We start from the raw sequence: 17010 nt of genomic DNA on the forward strand, positions 1-17010 counted from the left end.
AGGGGGCAGCTGGGTCTGTGTTATACTGCCCGCTGTTTGGATAGGATAAACCTTTCCTCCCCATAATTGGGTGATTGGACTTGGGAGCTTTCTCAGATATTAATCTGGAGACCCCAGAGGGGGTCAGATTAGGTTATGGAGACAAAATAGGAAATACTGCTGTGGCTAGTTTGGGTTATGGGGGATAGAGGGGATATTCTGCAGCATTCCCCTGCTGGGTTCCCACTGACGGAGGGGTCAAGGAGCGGTCTTATCTCAGCATCACGTTGACTTGGTCTTTGCTGGGAGCGGCTGCCTCTGAACTCTTTCCTCCCCTGTAATCCTGCTGCTCCACGGAACAGGACCACGATCTCTCCTTTGAAATAGGGAGGGGTGGGCAGCGATGACCTGCTGCTGGGGCTTGCAAACAGAAACCTTTTTTTTTTTTCTTCTCCCAAATGGGCATTGTGTCATGAGGAACCCTGGGGCAGAGACAGCTTCATTTTCTGAGCTGGTGTCACTTGGACAGTGAGATCTTCCTCCTTGCTATCCGGTTGGAGGGAAGGGTTTTATTTTTTTAGTGGTCCAGAGTGGGTGACTTACAGCAGTGGGCACATCAGTGCACACTTCCTTTTGTCCTGTGTGATAGATGTACATGAGGAAGGACGTCGTGTCAGTCCCGTCAAAGCTGGCAAGATGAGCTTGTACCCAAGTACTTCAGAGCTGTGCTATTTAGGAATGCTGCACTGAAGCACCATCCTGGGGGTGTTGGCGAAGGGAAATCCCCCGTGCCTGTGCTGAGACCCATTTGGTGTGTGGGGTGAAGCCTGCACGCTGCCCTGGGAGCAGCTCCGAGCGCTCCTGGACGCGAGCTCTGCTGACACAGAGCTGGCTCCGGGCTGCAGCGCTGCTTCCAGCCCTCGTTTCTATTTCGTTAACAGTGAGATGGCAGACGGGATGGCTGCTGATTTAATGAGGGAAGCTTCTGATCACAACCATTGAAGTGAAACCCCAAGGTTTTTCGTGGTGATTTGGTGACTCACCCTGACAAAGCTGGGGTAGGAAATACCTCGTTGGCTCCTTTTCCCATGCAGCAGCCTGGCTCCTACACTTGCTTTGCTGTCCTTGGGTGAGCTGTCCTTGGGCCTGCCCTCACCAACACGAGCATTTTACACCCGCTGGTAAGACCTGAACTTCAGCCTCAGAGATCCGTGGTCCTGTGCAGCCTGGTCAATTAGCTGGCTTTAATGAGGCTCGCGCTTTGTTTCCCTGGTGCTAACCCTAAACACTGTCCCGGGGGGACTGGTGAGCTGGGGTGTTTGGGTACGGCTGGGGGACCCCACTGCCTTCTGCCCCGTGGCACACACGTGTGTGTACACGTGGGGACACTGAATGCAGGAGTGCGGAGCAGCTAGCACCACGGCTGTCCTGGGAGAAAAGAGCTTGCATGCGGTCACAGATAATACTTGGCTTTCCTTTATCCTCTGTGTCATCTGTGGAAATCAATAAATCTCACTGACTTCATTGTACAGCCTGGGAAATTGAGGCACTCAGCAGTAATGGCCAGAAATTGTTTGTGGAGTCTTGTTCAGAGGAGCCAGTTAAGAAGAAGTGGTCTAAGCTCATGTACAGTTAATATTTACTGTGATTTTTTTCCTCTCAAGCCACAGAATTTTACACTTGGCTTCAGGCTATTTTCAGTTCTGTTTCCAGTTCCTGTAGGCAACCTCGGTGCCTTTTTGGTAAATGGAGCATGTCAAACCCAGGCGAGTGTGCCCATCCTGCCAGGGGCTGAGGCAAGCAGGAGCTCCCGCGAGGCACTGAAGAAGCCTTTGGGTCTGCTCCATCCTAACGCAGCCCCGGGGAGGTGTGTGCCGGCTGCTGTCCGAGAGCTCCCTTGGGGCAGCCCAGGGTCATGCATGGGGAGATGGCCACCGCTGGGGACCCTGATGGGACAGCATGTGGTGACTGCAGGGACTGTTCCCCCTTGGTGTCCTGGCTTCACTCAAGGTCCTGCTGCAGCCTGCAGCTGATGGAGTCTCCCCTGTCAGACCCTCGGGACAGTGTCTGACTGCATGCCCGGACTCGGCACCCACCCTGGGATGAAGCCAGGAGCCCGTTGCCTCCTTTAGGCTGAGAAGCTTTCTTTGCAAGTCCTCAAGGACGATCTAAGAGGGGCAGCAATAACTCCTTACAGTGGGGCACCAGGAGCACCAAGACCTGGAGGGCAGCTGCGTTCTCCCCTCCGTGGGATCTGGGGAGCGCTTCTGGTGCCTGCCCTGCCTCTGTGTGCAGAGTCCCGTCCCGATGCCGGGGCTTGTTGGGAGCAGGGATGGAACCAGTTTGTGAGCCAGGAGGGGGGGACGTAGGGTGCTCTGGGCATGGCCAGCCAAAAAGGCACGCTGTGCTCGCCCCAGCTGTGCACTGCTGGGGTCGCTGCTCGGCATCTGCCTGTGTCCTCCAGCCGCAAGCAGCTGGCGTGTTCATTGGGAACACGCCGAGCTGCACTGGCACCGACCCCGCTTTGGTGCTGCTGGGTCAGCCAGCTCCATCCAGCTCTCGTTTGTGGGCCGATCCTGCACCCCAGGAGCTGCAGGAAGGGTGCTTCCCCCTGGGGTACCCTGCAAGGAGATGCCCACAGATGTGGGCAGGCGGTGCTGCGGACGCCAAAACTGGGGTTGGAGGTGGGAAATTCCTTCCTCCCGGCACCCCAGCACTCGTCAGCTGACCTCCACGAGCACGTGTTAGGTTCCCTTTATCTGCTAATATTAGCCATAAAACAATCCAGCTCTGTCCGTAATCCTGTTAGAGCCTTTGACTCTTGCTCCTGTGACTCCCAGCAGCTCTAATTGCGGATACTCATGCTCGTGATTAATGGCTCGGTTCATCTCCAGTGGCACCGGTTTTACATGCGAAGCCTGCTTCCCCCTGTAACGATTTGTGCAAAGGGGAAATAATCCCTGTTAGAAACCAGCAGCACAGAAATGTGGCATTGGCATCTTGTCTTCATCCAGCCCTTCTGCCTCCTGTCCATCCTCTCACTCCTCTCCCCTCTGCCTTTCATCCCCGTGGTTACTGAGCGAACAACCCTAATTGCCGTGGGCTTTAATTTTGCTGCCCTGGAGCCGATAAATCACTCCGATGCGTGGAGCATTTTCATGCTCCTTAACAAAAGGAGTGGGATTTTCTCCTCTGCTGCGTGTTTTACAAGTGACTAATTGCATCAAGGCACCTTCGAAGCAATGACTTCATCAATTGCTCATCCCGCAGACGCATGGCTGGTTATATATGCCTGATCAGAATCCTACATTTATTAGGATTAATTTATTCTCCGATCATTTTTCTTCTGCCGCAAGGACAGGGAAGTTGAGTGATGTTACTTGCTCAGCTACGTAAGCACGATTTCTTGCCTCATTACTGAGCCTGAGATATTTTGGTTGCGTGCTGAAACTTCTCCAAATGAGAGTGAGTGATGTTATGTCTCAGACAGGAGTTATCTTGGGACACCACAGAAATCAAGTTATTTCAGGGTGCCTACAAATTGGCTTTAGATCCTCGCAGCCTTTCTTCTTAGCTTTCCCTCCTATTTGTCATGGGACACATGTCTGCGTGAGCAATAGTAAGCAGTTGGGGCTTTGTGTAAAGGGCTGGTGTTTCTCCCAGCTAGAAGCCATCTGAAAATGGGGACGCTTGCACTAGGTTAGCAAATCCTTCTGATGCCGCTGGCAAATGTGCTCACAAGCAGGAGGGGTGCTGAAGGACTGGCCGTATAAAAAGGGATGCAGCGAGCACGGGCTGAGCATCTCCAAGGAGGAGGCACTTGGACTGGTGAGGACAGAGCAGTAAACACGGGCGAATTCACACGTTTTCTTAAAAGCTGTGGTCAAACCCTTTTGCAGGAGTAGTGCCTGATAACAATTGCCAGAAGCCCTCGACTCCGCTCCTCGCCTCCCACCCCAGAAAGGCTCCTCTCGGGGAGGGACGGAGCTTGTTTGCAGCCAGGCAGGAATTTTGCCTCGTCTACTTCCAGTCTGGCGTCTGCCCTTAATTCACTGCTGGCCCCAGCGGTCGCCCGGGGGGATTTTGTAGCCGTTTTAATGGACCAAACGGGGTCACTTTGAACTGGAGCCGCGCGGCCTGGGGGGGCCGTGGCGATGCTGGGGAGCCTCAGCTGGCTGCTGGGCAGGGCTGGGGCGAGGAGGTGCAGGAGCGGGGATGGAGTTGGGAGGTTTCCTTCGGCTGGGGAGCGAGGGAGCCCACAGCACGGGCAGGGAGCATGCTCCTGCGGCGTTGGGGAGCTCAGGTTTGGCCGGGGAGCAGAGAAAAGGAGGTGACGGCTGTGGAGAGGTTGGCGGGAGGGCAGCACTGGACCTAGGAGCCGTGCTGAAGCCCGGAGCCGTATGGAGGCGTGCTTGTTTTGTTTTGCCAACAGCAAGCTGGCAAGAAATCGCCTGTTTTGATGGCAGATCTGCTGTCCTGCTGGCTGTCCAGCATGGGTTCACATCGCCTCGATCAGGGCTGCCTCCTAACGAGGGGCAGAGCAGGGACCCAGCCGGCACGGAGCCCCTGTCCCACTCTCCCCATGGCAGGGGGCTTGCTTTGGGGTGGCCAAAAAGGGATGTTGCTGAAAAAAGCATGTCAAGAAGCAGGGGCTGCTGGTAACTGAGGGTCTTTGCCTACAGAGGGGGCTCCTGCACTGCCCGAGGCCGGCTGGGCTGGGGAGGCAGGAGCGGGGCTGCGGAGGCTGCCAGCTGACCTTTCTCAAACAGTTCATGGGTTTCCAGAGCAGCCGAGGTGTCAGCGGTGTAGAGCAGTCACAGCTTCCCAGGCACTGGAGGAGGAAGGCAGGGGGCACTCGAAAGGGGAGGAAAAGGCTCCGGCCTGGAAGGGTGGAAACCTTGCAACCCGTTAACTGTTTCTCCGCGGCGAGAGGCGGAAAGCAAACCAGGGTGTGTTTTGCTCCTGCGCCTCGCTCGCGCCCGTCCTTGCTGCCCTGCTCTCCTCTTGCCCTGCCTGGGCTTCTCTCCTGGCTCCTGCAAAGGCAGGACCTAGGTGGGGACTGGGAGGATCGAGGTGACAAATCGGCTTTGCCCCAGCACGTGGAGCAGACCTGGACCGAGCAGCGTGCTGGAAAGCAAAGCGTGCTCCAAGCAGAGTGCAGCATGAGCCAGGGACTACTTATGCAGAGCCCTCTGCTCTGATGAAGTCTCTGCAATCAGATTTAATTAACAGGCATGGGCACACAGGAAAAAAAAAAAAGCCTCCTCAAGCCCTCTCCTAACCAGTGCGTTGCTCTGCGTTTTCAGCTATCTTTGCTCGCTGGAAGTGCGTTTGTCTCGAACGAGGGAAAGGGCTCGGAGCTGCGCCGTGGCAGCCCGGCAGTAACACGCTGTCATTCGCGGCTGACAAAGCTCGGGAGTAAATTAGCAGGCAGAGTCTGTGAAAGGAAATGTTTCCTTAAACGTTTCCATAAAAGCTAATTGGCCTGTAAGAGCCGCGTACCTGTGGGCGCGCGGCGTCCCAGGGGTTCAGCGCTCGGGGAAGCTATTCCTGGCTCTGCTAACAATGTTCGGTGTGACTTTGAGCAGGTCGTTTCAGTTCCCTGTGCCTTGGTTTCCCTGTCTGAAATGAGAAGAATACTCCCTTCCAGAGCACTGATAAGGTTCATGCACTAAAATTTTATTACTCGGATGGAGTTCCTTGGCAGAGGGATATTATGCAGAGAGAAGGTTAATGATGATGGTAGGCAGAGAATAAAAAAAGAAATTGCTGTTTTATTTTTATTTTGTTCTTTAAATGATGTTTAATAGCCAGTTTTCAATTCAGGAATAAAACCCAGTCCTCTGTGACCACCAAATTATCTCGCAAATGCTGTTCTGTGTGCAGACGGAGGAGAGGAGCTCACCCCTTCTCTCTGCTCTTAGGAGCAATCAGCAAAACGTGTGTTGGAGCAGCTGATCTCCAGAGAGACTTCCTTTTCCCAATTAGGATTCTCATCCTCATTCATGAATAATGAAGAAAGCACTTCCCAAGAGGCCTCCATGAGGTTTCACGGGTCTCCTAGTGCTGTATGGCTGGGGTGGAAGCGCCGCTGTGCCGGGCACGGTGCGCGTCGGGGCCGCTCCTTCCCGCAGCTGAGGCCGGGGGGGACTGAAGAGGAGCAGGGCGAGGGGAAGTGCCCGAAGCCAGGCAGGCTGGGCAGCACTTCTTCCAGAAGGAATTAAAGGCTGAACCGAGCCGTTATCCCCCCAGACCAACGCTGAATGCTTCCAGAAGCATTTCTAGGGGAACGTGCCCCACCGTTGCGGTGACCTGGGGAGCAGAGGTGCCCCTTCCAGGACGAGCCTGTCCCATGGTGTCCTGCCTGACCCCCCTGGTGTGTCATCCTCACCGCAGGCTGCGAGTGCCAACCACAGCAAAACACAGCACGCTCTGAGGCTGGGTGTTAGCTTATTTATTTATTTTTTTTTCCCCGTTTGTTTTTTTTCCGCAAACACTAGCTACGTCAAAAATGCCACGTTCGTCACCCCCCAAACTATTACAAAAGCTAAGGTCAAATTCATGGAATAGTTTTGGCTGGGGAAAAGAGCAAGGGCGAGGAGCTGGGTCCCCACTGGGTGAAGCGCGGGGGCTGCAGGACGCCGTCTCCTCTCCTTCCGCTGCCTGTGGCCGAGGGTTTCCCATCCCCAGGGCACTGTCCAGCTGCGGGGTGGCAGCTCTGTGTGTAAGGATGCTCTTGACGCTCGTGTGCTCTTTTTTTCCTGCTCAGTTCCACTGTGTGGAAATGTCTAGTGAGATGTGGCTTGCTAGGGGAGGTGACGTCTTTCCTTAGGCAGCCTAGTGGGAGAAGGAAATGGGAGAAAAAGGACAGACTTCTGGATGTGCAGCCCATTGTTAGTCTGGCTAATCCAGATCGCCATCCTCCTTCCCTCCTCCTGCTCCGAGCGCTTGTTGGAGAGGCGCTCGCTTCCACCCTGGGGTCCCCACGGAGCAGGGACAGCGATGGAGAGCAACCTGCCAGCCTCACGTGGGTGGCAGCACAAAAAAGCCTCGGGCCATTGCATTGTGGTTCTCCATGCAGGCGGGTTTGACTTCCGAGTGTCTCTCAGCTCGCCGTTGCCTTTTTGCTGCTCAAGACATCGTGCGGCGCTGCTGCAGCTCTGCTCCTTGTTTTGCGGAGCAGCTCATCCCTGGAGCAGAGCATGGCCTTTCCCTGTGGCCATTCCTTGGCCGTGGTGCTGAGCACAAGCCCTGCAGCTGCTGGCCTTCCCGGCACAGTGCTGGCAAGCCAAAACATCCAACAGAGAGCAGCCAGGCTCTGATGGGCCAGGCCCTTGGCGCTTGTTGGAAAATCCTCCTGGGCAGATGAGAGCACTTCCCCCTAAGGCAGGTCAGGCTCCTTGCTCGCACCAGCAAGCTGACCAACAGTAGGTGGAAGAATCCCACCCCAGTGCCCGTGTTCAACTGTGAAGCACCAGGCATTGCTTCTCAGCTTTGTTGTTGACCTCTTGCCTATCTCTGAGTTTCTTCCCACCCGTTTAAATTGTTGCTTTTGTTGCCTATTTAATAGGCTTGTAAACAAGGATCCTTGCACTGTCCCCATCCCCTCGTTGTGTTTGCTCAAAGCTCTTCCCAAAACTTGCTCACCCTGTGTAAACAGCCCCTTTTTTGCCTCATCCCCACGCCCTTCTCCCTCATTTCTCCACTTGGCCTTGCCTGGCTGTGTCAGGGAAGGTTCAGCTCTGGTTGCAGGGTGCAATTTCGAAGCTTGTGCTGTGCTGAGGAAACCAAGGGGCTGTGCTCCCCTCAACCCCTCCACCTTTGTAAATATCGTGGTAAATTTGTGGGGACAAGGGTTGATTGGTGTTTAGTTTTTTTATATCTCCCCCATCTGTGTCTGCTGATGTGGGGCTGCGACGGTGACAGTATTTGAAGCAGGAGCTGTCTCTTGATACTTATGTGTACAAAATCTCATACGACGAGACCCTGAGCTCTCTGGGGACCTCTAGGTGCTACTGTAAGATGAAACGATCAAATACCACTGCACGGCAAAATGTCACAGTGCATCAGTAAAACTCATCTCTGTAAATAAGAGGAGCTCGGTCTATCTCTCTGTTGTAGAGCCATGGGGCGTGTTGTTGCCAGATGAGCCAGATAGGTTTGTGTAAGGAATGATGGGAGTTGATTGGAATTGGACTGAGGAGGGGCGATTGCCCCCAGTGTGGTTCTCTTCCCCCCTGCACCCACCTGGCTCCGGGTCCTGCAGCGTTATCGGCATGTACTCACACCAGGAATAAAGCCAGCCCTCCCCTTTTTTTGACCTTAAGTGATGGTTTAGGATTTCTTTTATTTGTGGACCTTGTCTTGGCCTTCTCCCGCTATTTGTCTCTCCAAAAAAAGAATTCTGCTCTTTCAATTTCTGAGCCCAAATTGGAGGAGGGGGGGTATTACCAATTGGGATCAGTAAATAGCTCATCTGCCTTCGTAACACTTAGCATTTAGATAGTGCTTTCCATCGTCAGAGCCCTTTGCAAACTCCAGGTAATCCTCCCAGCACCCCTCCAGTCGGGTAAGTATAACTAATCCCAAACAAATAGCTTCAGTGTGGAACTAATGTAGGGAATGGATAAGAGTAATTTCAGGTTTAAAAGAAAACTAGTGGGTAATCTCACAAGAAAATTAGAAAAAAAAGGGCAGAGGGAAAGAAAACAAGCCCAAGCTATTGATTGTGAAAGTTAAGTCGCTTCAACTCATTGACTGGCATTTCAAGTAGCCAGGACAGGTTGCAAATATTGCAACTACTTAGCATAGCCTTGCCATTTGGAGGTATAGAGTACATCAGAGCTTCAATAATACGGTAAAATAGTTAAATTTAAAATGCATTCAATAATTTTTGTGTTAAAGTTCATTATTTTTTCCTATCACTTAACCAAAAAATCTTGTAAATATTGAATTTCCTCCTTTTTGTGTGTTTATTTAATAACTGTATTTACTTATTCATTTTCTAATTTCCTCCTCCTTCTGTCATCTCTGGGAACTGGAGCTTGAGGAGATTTGCCCACCCTTGGTGGTAGTTTAGTCAAAATACCTTGTCACTTGCGTGTCTTGGTGCACTTTTTCCCAAGTCTGGTTGAACAGTTTTGTTTGGTCACCAAATGAACTCATTAATCCATGTTCCATTTGGGACAGGTTTTGGGGGAGAAATGGCTCAGAATCTGGTTTTCTTTAGCAACTGAGAACCTGTTGTTCCAGAGGACGACTTGTGTCCCTGTGTGTCCTGCACCACGTGCAGGATCCCGAGTCCGAGGTGGTGATGCCCAGGCTAGGAGGGAAGCTGCAGGGCGAGGTTGGGTTTTCCAGCTCTGGGGGCTCGAGTCCATTTCTCTGCTTTCCAGCGTCAGACGTGGGCACTGGACCAGCCCTAGGGCTCCAGCAGACCAAGTCTGTTCTGAAAACCCATGTGTGTGTATGAGTATTTGCCCGTCCAGGACTCAAGGATCCTTGCAGGCTGACAGTGAGCTTTCCCGGAGCTCGTTCCTGGTCCCCCAGGAGACCTCTGAACAGGTCTGTCGGGGTTTTACAGAGGTGTGCTTGCAGACACCACTGCAAACCAAAAGTAGCTATAGAGGATCATAAGGACCGTTAGTACCAGCTCTGTTGCTCTCAAGTGCTTTTTTCCCTTACATTCACCTAAACCCCAAATCCATCGCTGCCTGCCCCAGGTATTTCTAAGCAATTAAGTATTTGCCTCGGACTTTTTTTCGCCTCCATCCTCAGCCCTGTGTTTTGAAAGGAGAGCAACTGAAACATGCCTGAGGAGCGCTGAGCATGGCCGCTGATCACAGGGATGGAGCTTGGGGATGCACAAGGGGTCCAGGGAACACCCGGGGCAGGCGCCCACCCTCCCCTCCACCCGCCAGACCCCTCTGCAGTGACCTTCTGGGGAAGAAAGAATAATAAAGGCTTGGCAGGTCTATTCACACTGTGTAAAATTGAATTAGCAGAGGTATGTGAGGAACATGGCTCAATTTCCATGGGGATGAGGAGATCTTTATCACCCCCCCCCCCCCCCCCCCCCCCCCAGGATTATCCCGTGCAGCACAAAGCCCCTTTTGGGGTTGGCGGGCAGACGTCCCTCGGTGTGCCTCACCGGGGTAAAATCAAGGTGTTGTCTGAGCCAGGCTGGGGGCTTAGCCACAGCGGGAGGTGGGAGGGGGAGAGCAAGCAGGGAGGCTGCAGGGACCAAAATGAAGATGTTCAAAGGTGCAGGCTGGAGAATGAGTGGTGACAGGAGCCAAGGACCCCCCGTTGTTTTCTGCCCCCACTCCTTGATGAGGTGTGGTACCTCTGACCAACCCGCAGGATTTAGAGAAAGCTGCTCAGAGGGCATTGCACCCTGATCCCCAAAACAACAGCACCAGCTCCTCTATCTGCTGCTGCTGACCTCTGCCTCCCCTGCGTTCAGTGGGAGATGAGAAAAGGCCAGGGCTCCATCCACAGAGCTGTTAGCCCTGCTCCTATGAAGGAGTTGTCACCTGCCTGCCACGGAAAGGTCCCCGTAGCCCGTTGGAAACCCTGCCCAGCCCAGTGCAGCCTGGGGAAGGGCCGAGCGGGGGTGGCAGCACCACGAGCCCGGTGTCACTGGGGGTGGCAGTGCCACGAGCCCGGTGTCACGGTGCCGGTGAGGGGCAAGCAGGGGGAACGACATCACAGCGAGGCTTTGGGCTCCGGGCAGCGACGTGGAAAGGAGAAGCAAGGAGCCCAGCTCGCGCACACCCCTGTGCGGCCAGGCCGAGCTCGGGAGCGAGCGGCCTCTTTGCTTCTTCCCCGTGCACCCCGCAGCGGGTGGGTGGGGAGGGCCGGGGCTGGGTGGGGACCTGGCCAAGTCACTCGGCCTCGCTCGCCAGCGCAGCTGAGCTGGGGCAGTGGGTATCCAGCGCCGGGGCGCTTCTGGGGCCGCAGCAGGGAGAAGAGCTGCGTCCGAGGAGAAAGTCCTCGAGCGGTGTGGGGTAGGTGCACTCGGGCTTTAGGGTTATCTGCGAGCAGAGTCCTGCCACGTTAGGTGGGAAGTTGGTTTCTTATGGTGTGAGCAGCACAGGAACTGCTTCAGAGCAAAGGGCGAGGGGCTGCTGAGGGCAGAAGGGAGCCCAGAAAGAGGGGAGACACAACCAGGGCACACATGGAGGGAGCCGTGCAACAGCCCCCAGGAGAGCCAGCCCAGCCCTGGGGCACAGTGGGGTCCTTGGGGGCTGTGAAGCTGGGAGAGCAGCCGGGCCCCTCCTGCCTCCATCCCCATCAGCTGGCTCTGTCCCTCTGGGCAGCGTTCCCCCACCCCAAAGCTCTGTGTCAGGATGACAGCAGCCCCGTTCTCAGGAGTGGCCCTGGCAGGGCTGCTCACCGTGACCTGCCTGTCTGCGGCTGGGAAACGGGGCCCAAAACACCACGCGAGGAGCAGCTGTTCCCTCTGGGTCACTGCCCACCCCGAGCACCGCAGGCCAGGCTCTGTCAGCACTGCCCCGCACACCGATGAGCCTCGTTTTTCTGCTTCAGAAAAGCCTGCTTGCTTGAGGTGTGACCCTTCACCATCGTGAAAGTTAAATTTGTTGTTTGCCAGAGGCTTGGGCACAATCTCTGCATCGGGAACCCTTCTTGGTCAAGCCTGGCCCCTTAGGGCCTGTCTTGAACCTCTGTTATTCCCCCAAAACAGCAACCTCGGTCACCAAATGCTGTTGTTTTGCAGCGAGGAGCTGCTCCCTTCCCAGTGTGTGTGGCTGCTGGTAAACACATGCTACTTCTGTGCAGCACCTGCGTGCGAGGGTCTTGTGAAACCTGACATCCTAACACCTTCCCAGACAGGTGGGAGGTGAAGGAGCGTTCGAGGTGCTGCTGCTGGGTGCCCTCGGCCACCTCCCTCCTCCTCCCAGCACAGCAGGGCTGCGGTCGACAGGTTTGGCGCAGGGGGAGGCAAGGCAGCATTGCCCCTGCTCACCAGCGGGTTAAAAGCAAGCCCCTTGTACAGGCCGGGCCGTGCTGCTGGGGGAAACACGGTGCTGAGCTGTGGTGCTGAGTTCAGCCCTGGAGCCAGCGTGAGCCCCAGCGCGAGCTCTCCGCGCGCTGTCTCCCATCCCCGTGCTGAGCCCGCAGCCCTCCTGCTTGTTTGGTTTTGTCCTGTAACCAGCCTGTTTATTGTTCTGAAAAGGTTAAATTGGTCAGGGAAAAAAAAAAAAAAGATGGATTTTTTTTTTCTTCCCCTTTCTAATGAGAGTCTGGGGACCTTTTCCCTGCTGACGTCAGAGTCGTATCCAATAGCCTTTGCAGTGAGGCCTGATTTGCAAAGGACACCCTGGGGTAAAGCAAAAATCTTGGTGAAACCTTTAAGAAGAAAAAGCACCCTCCGAGATGACTTTCTGCTGCTTTTATGTCCTGATTTCACCTTCTAATTACCAGCCCGGCCTTATTTATTTATTTATTTCAACCCGGGGAGGCCGCCTGCAGCCCCCCGTGCGTGTGCGCGCGCTCCCCGTCCCGTCCCTCCCCGCGCTTGGCTCTCCCCCCCCCAGCTGCCATGCAAGGCGAAGCCAAGCCCGAGCAGCTGGGCTGCTGCGTCCTGCCTTGGCCGGGAAGCCGAGGGGGCCCCGTCTGGGTCGCTCTGAACTCAGGCAGCCCCAGCGCTGCCATTCGCGGCGCCGCAACACCGGCTGGCTCGGGGGCCGCCGCCACCGCCGCCTCCCTCCCGTGTCCAGGCTCGGGCAGCGGCCGGGGGCAGCTGGGGGTCTACCGTGTGCTCCCACCAGGATGGGGTTTTGGGGGCTGTGCCCCAGCCCTGATGATCCCAGTGGGATCCCCGATGGGATCGTCAAAGGTGCCACGCAGCCCTGTCCCCGCAGCAGGACCGTTGAGGGTGGAGGTGGCAGGGAAATAATTTTCGCTTGCCCAGTGCCACGCTGCGGAAAGCTGCCAAAACATCCAGTTTTGTTGTCGTAGAGGGTTTGTTTTCATGGAAAATCTTTACATTTTCCGTTAAAAGCTTAGCTGCCTCTTCCTGCCTGCCCGTGCTGCTGAGGGACGGAGGCCTTCGGCAGCCTTGCAGCACAGGAGCTGCTGTTGAAGCCCCTTTGTGACAGGGCCCAGTGGTTAATTCCTGTTTTTAGTGGCTGAGAGCAGAAAGCAATGCCCCTACACCCCCTACACCAGCAATGGAGTTGGGTGGGAGCAAGTGCCATGGGCACAAGCAGCATTCAGGCTCCACGAGCCACCGGTGTCCCCTGGGCTTGCCCTTGGAGATGTCCAAGTGGAGCCTTGTGGCGCAGGGCCCGGCCCCCTTCCTGGGGTGTGTTAGAGGCACCCAGACCTCTTGGATGTTTTTCTTCAGTGGTTTTCTGGGTAGCTTGTTTGCTGTTTTTGAGGACTCTCAGAGGAAGATGTCTCATCCTCTTCACACCCAGCTTTGATGAGCCTTTTCCGGGCTCGGAGGTTGCTTGTTTGGAGAACACAGAGCAGTTCTGCCCACGAGGCAGTGACAGGACCTCTCTGTGTCCCGGAGGCACAGCCAGAAGCCCGTCTCCTTGCCCCAGTATTGAGGTGGCTGAGGTGCGGTGAGGGGTTCATATGGGAGCAGCCATGTACACCTTCCTCCGAGGACAGGGACAGCACCACCTACGTGTCCAGCAAAAACCTGGAACTCAAACAGGACAAACTCAATAGCAGCGTAGTTCTGGGTCCAAACTTTATGGCCATCCTCTTCCTAATAAGTTGAATCTCTTCCCGGTCCGAATGCATCCAAGCTTTGAGCAAGCTCAGCTTCTGCTCTGGCTCTTGAGCCAAACTTTGCAGATTCAGTGTCTCTTCTTTCTCCTGCTTTGCTCTGGACCTGTGTCAGCACTTAGTAGAAGATCTGGGCCCAGCAGCCATGCTCTCCTCATCCTCCCAAAAGATTTTCCTGTCCCACATCCGAGTGGCACCACTCGTGCTGGGTGCGCCTGGCCTGGTGCGAAGGCTCCTGGCATGCCAGGGCTGCATGGCACGGTATGGTGGGACAGTTGTGTTTCACTGATGCAATTAGTGGGACTTGCTCTGAAATTATAATTAGTATCTTAGTGCCTGTTAAGTGCAGGCCATGAGTGTGCATTACAGGTGTCGTTGGTGCGACCAACCTGCCTGTTCCTCTGCTGAGCACTGGCAGTGAGGAAATCCTGATGGCAGAAGATTCCTCCTTGAGCGAAATCTCCCTCCGTGCCCTGATGTCGGGGGCGGCGGTACGTGGGGCTGTGCTTGTGGCTCTCTGCTGGTACCAGGCCTCGGCAAACCACAGAGACCTGCGCTAAAGCAGGTGTGCCTGGGCAGTGTGGAAAGAGGCTTCGCCGGCACACAGGGGAGGGCTATGAGATGAAAAAAACCTCAGGATCTCGTCTGTCTTAGGGCAAGATTTCTTTCCTCGCTCTTCAGAGTGACTGGAAGCCACAGCTGGCTGGGCATAAGGAAGGGCGTGTGTGCTGTCTGGCTGTGTGAAGGCCCCAGAAGTGATTTCTGGATGTCTCATGCCGGGTGCAGTCCTGAGGATGCTCCTTTGGAAGGAGGCCAGGTAGCCAAGGCCTCGAGCACGAGATTTGGGGAAAGGGACGGGCAGGGAAACACAGCAAAGCTCTGCAATGGCTTGAGCACACAACGGCAGCACAGGGGAAGCCAGGACTGTCACCCAGCAGAACAATGACCGGGGGGGGGCCCTGTCAGTGGCACCCCAGCCACCCCCAAGCACAGCCTGCCCTCGAGCAGCCGCCTCCTCCAAGGAAAACATTCCGGCTGCCGTGGCGATTGAGCAAGAGGCCGGCGGGGCGAGCGCGGCAGCGGCGTGACGCAGGCGGGCGAGGAGCTCCCGGCTCTCGCGCCGGGCTGCAGCCCCAGCTGTCCTCTCGCTGTGCTCCTCTGGAAACCTGCTGTACAGCCAAGTTTTGTCTCCGAACAGCCGCGATACGTTGGGAAGGTCGGGAGCACCCTCCGGCTGCCCCTCCTCCTCCTCATTGTCCTTCATCTCCCTTTTTTTTTTTTGCTTCCTCCCCTCCCCACCGTCGCCGCTTGCTGCTGCTTCTCCTCGCCTCGGAGTTACCTTCAGCAAACACCGCCGCGGCCCGCCCGAGCCAGGCGAGGCCCCGCTGCCAAATGTAGGCTTAGAGGCACAGCACAGACACAGCTCCATTAAGCCAGGCTGAGCCTTACGGGAATCGTTCCTGGCCCGGGCTTGGAAAACAAATATAGCATGTTGGTTTGCTTTGGCTGCACCAGGGGGGTCACGCAGGGACACAGGTTTGCTGTTCTGATCGGAGGCAAGGTCCAAAGAGCGGTGTAATAGGCTGGAAAGCCGTGGAAATGGTCTGTCATTATTTACACGTCAGGGCTAGAGCCAGCGAGCGCTGCCGATGGGCTCGTGGGGACGGTGCGGGGCTGCGGGAGGCCGGGGGGTGCTCAGCCGGTTCAGGACCTGCGGGGCAGGGGCAGGTGGCAGGCAGCGTGCGGCCCGATGCTGCTCCCACCTGGCCTTTGCACCCACCTGGGCATCCCCAGGCTGGGCGTCAAGTCAAAGCATCCTAGGGCTGGGTTTTAGCAGAGGTTTTGCCCCCACAAAGTGGCCCCAGGTGCTTGTCCATGCCACAAGGGTGAGCGTGGGGTGGGCTCGGAGGTGGAGGTTCGTGCCGCGGGCTTTGCGTGCCTCCCCGGTGAGTGGTGAGCTCTGCCCCCGCCTGCAAAACCTGGGCAAGGACGCTTTTTCTCCCAGTTTTTATCCAAGCGAGCTTTTTAAATTGCCAGTTCTTTGGGATCGAAATTTTTCATCCATAAGGCATCCAGCATGTGTTGGCTATTATTTGGGTATGTTATTATGAGTCAAGTAGGCAGTAATAATTTATGTTGGAGCTGGAGCTGACCTTTGTACGCGAGGGAAACCAACCTGCAAAGAGAAACAGTGACAGCATCCACCGTGTTTACTGACATTTTGGCTTTTTACTGGCAGGTTTTCAAACACCAAAATAAGGCAGTAAGTGGGTTCTCTATAAGTACGCACAGATATATCGTAGAAACGTGATGTATAAGCGTGGGGTTTATTTCTGTATCTTTGTGTGTGCGTGCATGTTTATGTATGTACACAAATGCATGGATCAAGTTTGCAAAATTAATAGCTAAATCATTTTCTATTTGCATGTTTTCTATTTATGACCAAAACACAACTTCCTTCTCTTTCATAACCCAACATTTCAGTTGCAAAACAAAAAAGCCATAAATCTAGATTATATATAAAAGCTTCTCATATCATCTGAAACTTATACTAGACTAAGAGGAAAAAAATACCTCAAAGTTAATTTACTATTTTTATGGCTATGTTTGGGGCAGGGGGAAGAAATACAGGCTAGTAACAAGATTCAGTCTTTGATTTTTTTTTTATCATTTTTATTTTATTTTTCCATTACACTTCTCGGTAGTTTCACTGATAGCTGCTAACCCCACCCGGGAGGTGGGTATGGGCGTGCGTACGTGCACACACATGCACGCACCACCTTTGATGGTCACATCCAGCCCAGCCCAACACAGACAGCTCTTTGACTGTTCACTCATCACCTTATAAATGCCTTTTCCTTCATGTACTTGGCGTAGCGTATGAAGCTAACCGTGGTTGCAGGTTTGCCGCTGACCCATTGTATGAGTTAAAGCGAGATGCTTCACCCTTAGGTGCTCCTTCAACCTTTGGTTTGCTCGGGGATTGTACTTTGTCCAGGGCAGTGACTGTGTCTGTGTGCCCAGCACGATTAATTAAACCTGGAGAGTGGCTGGATATTCAGTCTGAAGGGAAGAGAAGTGCATGTATATGTACACACACACACACATATATATATACACACAAAATGCATGTATTTAATTATGACAAAAGGGAACAGTTCCCCTTTTTTCCCTCCTATAATCATTTGAAATTTTCCATTAAAGAAAATCTCCCCTTTATAGCCCCTAACTTCCATTCCTTAGCCCTCAATAAAACCTACTTAGGGT

General features: G+C 54.5%; 1 protein-coding gene across 6 annotated transcripts in view; it reads left to right on the forward strand.

The window, feature by feature from the left end:
- The window catches only part of ASTN2 (astrotactin 2), a 341061-nt gene that overhangs the window by 261276 nt on the left and 62775 nt on the right, over nucleotides 1-17010 (forward strand). The gene's annotated exons all lie outside the window — the stretch shown is intronic.

Source organism: Anser brachyrhynchus (assembly GCF_964034855.1).
Source record: "Anser brachyrhynchus genome assembly, chromosome: 19".
NCBI classification, from domain to species: Eukaryota; Metazoa; Chordata; class Aves; order Anseriformes; family Anatidae; genus Anser; species Anser brachyrhynchus.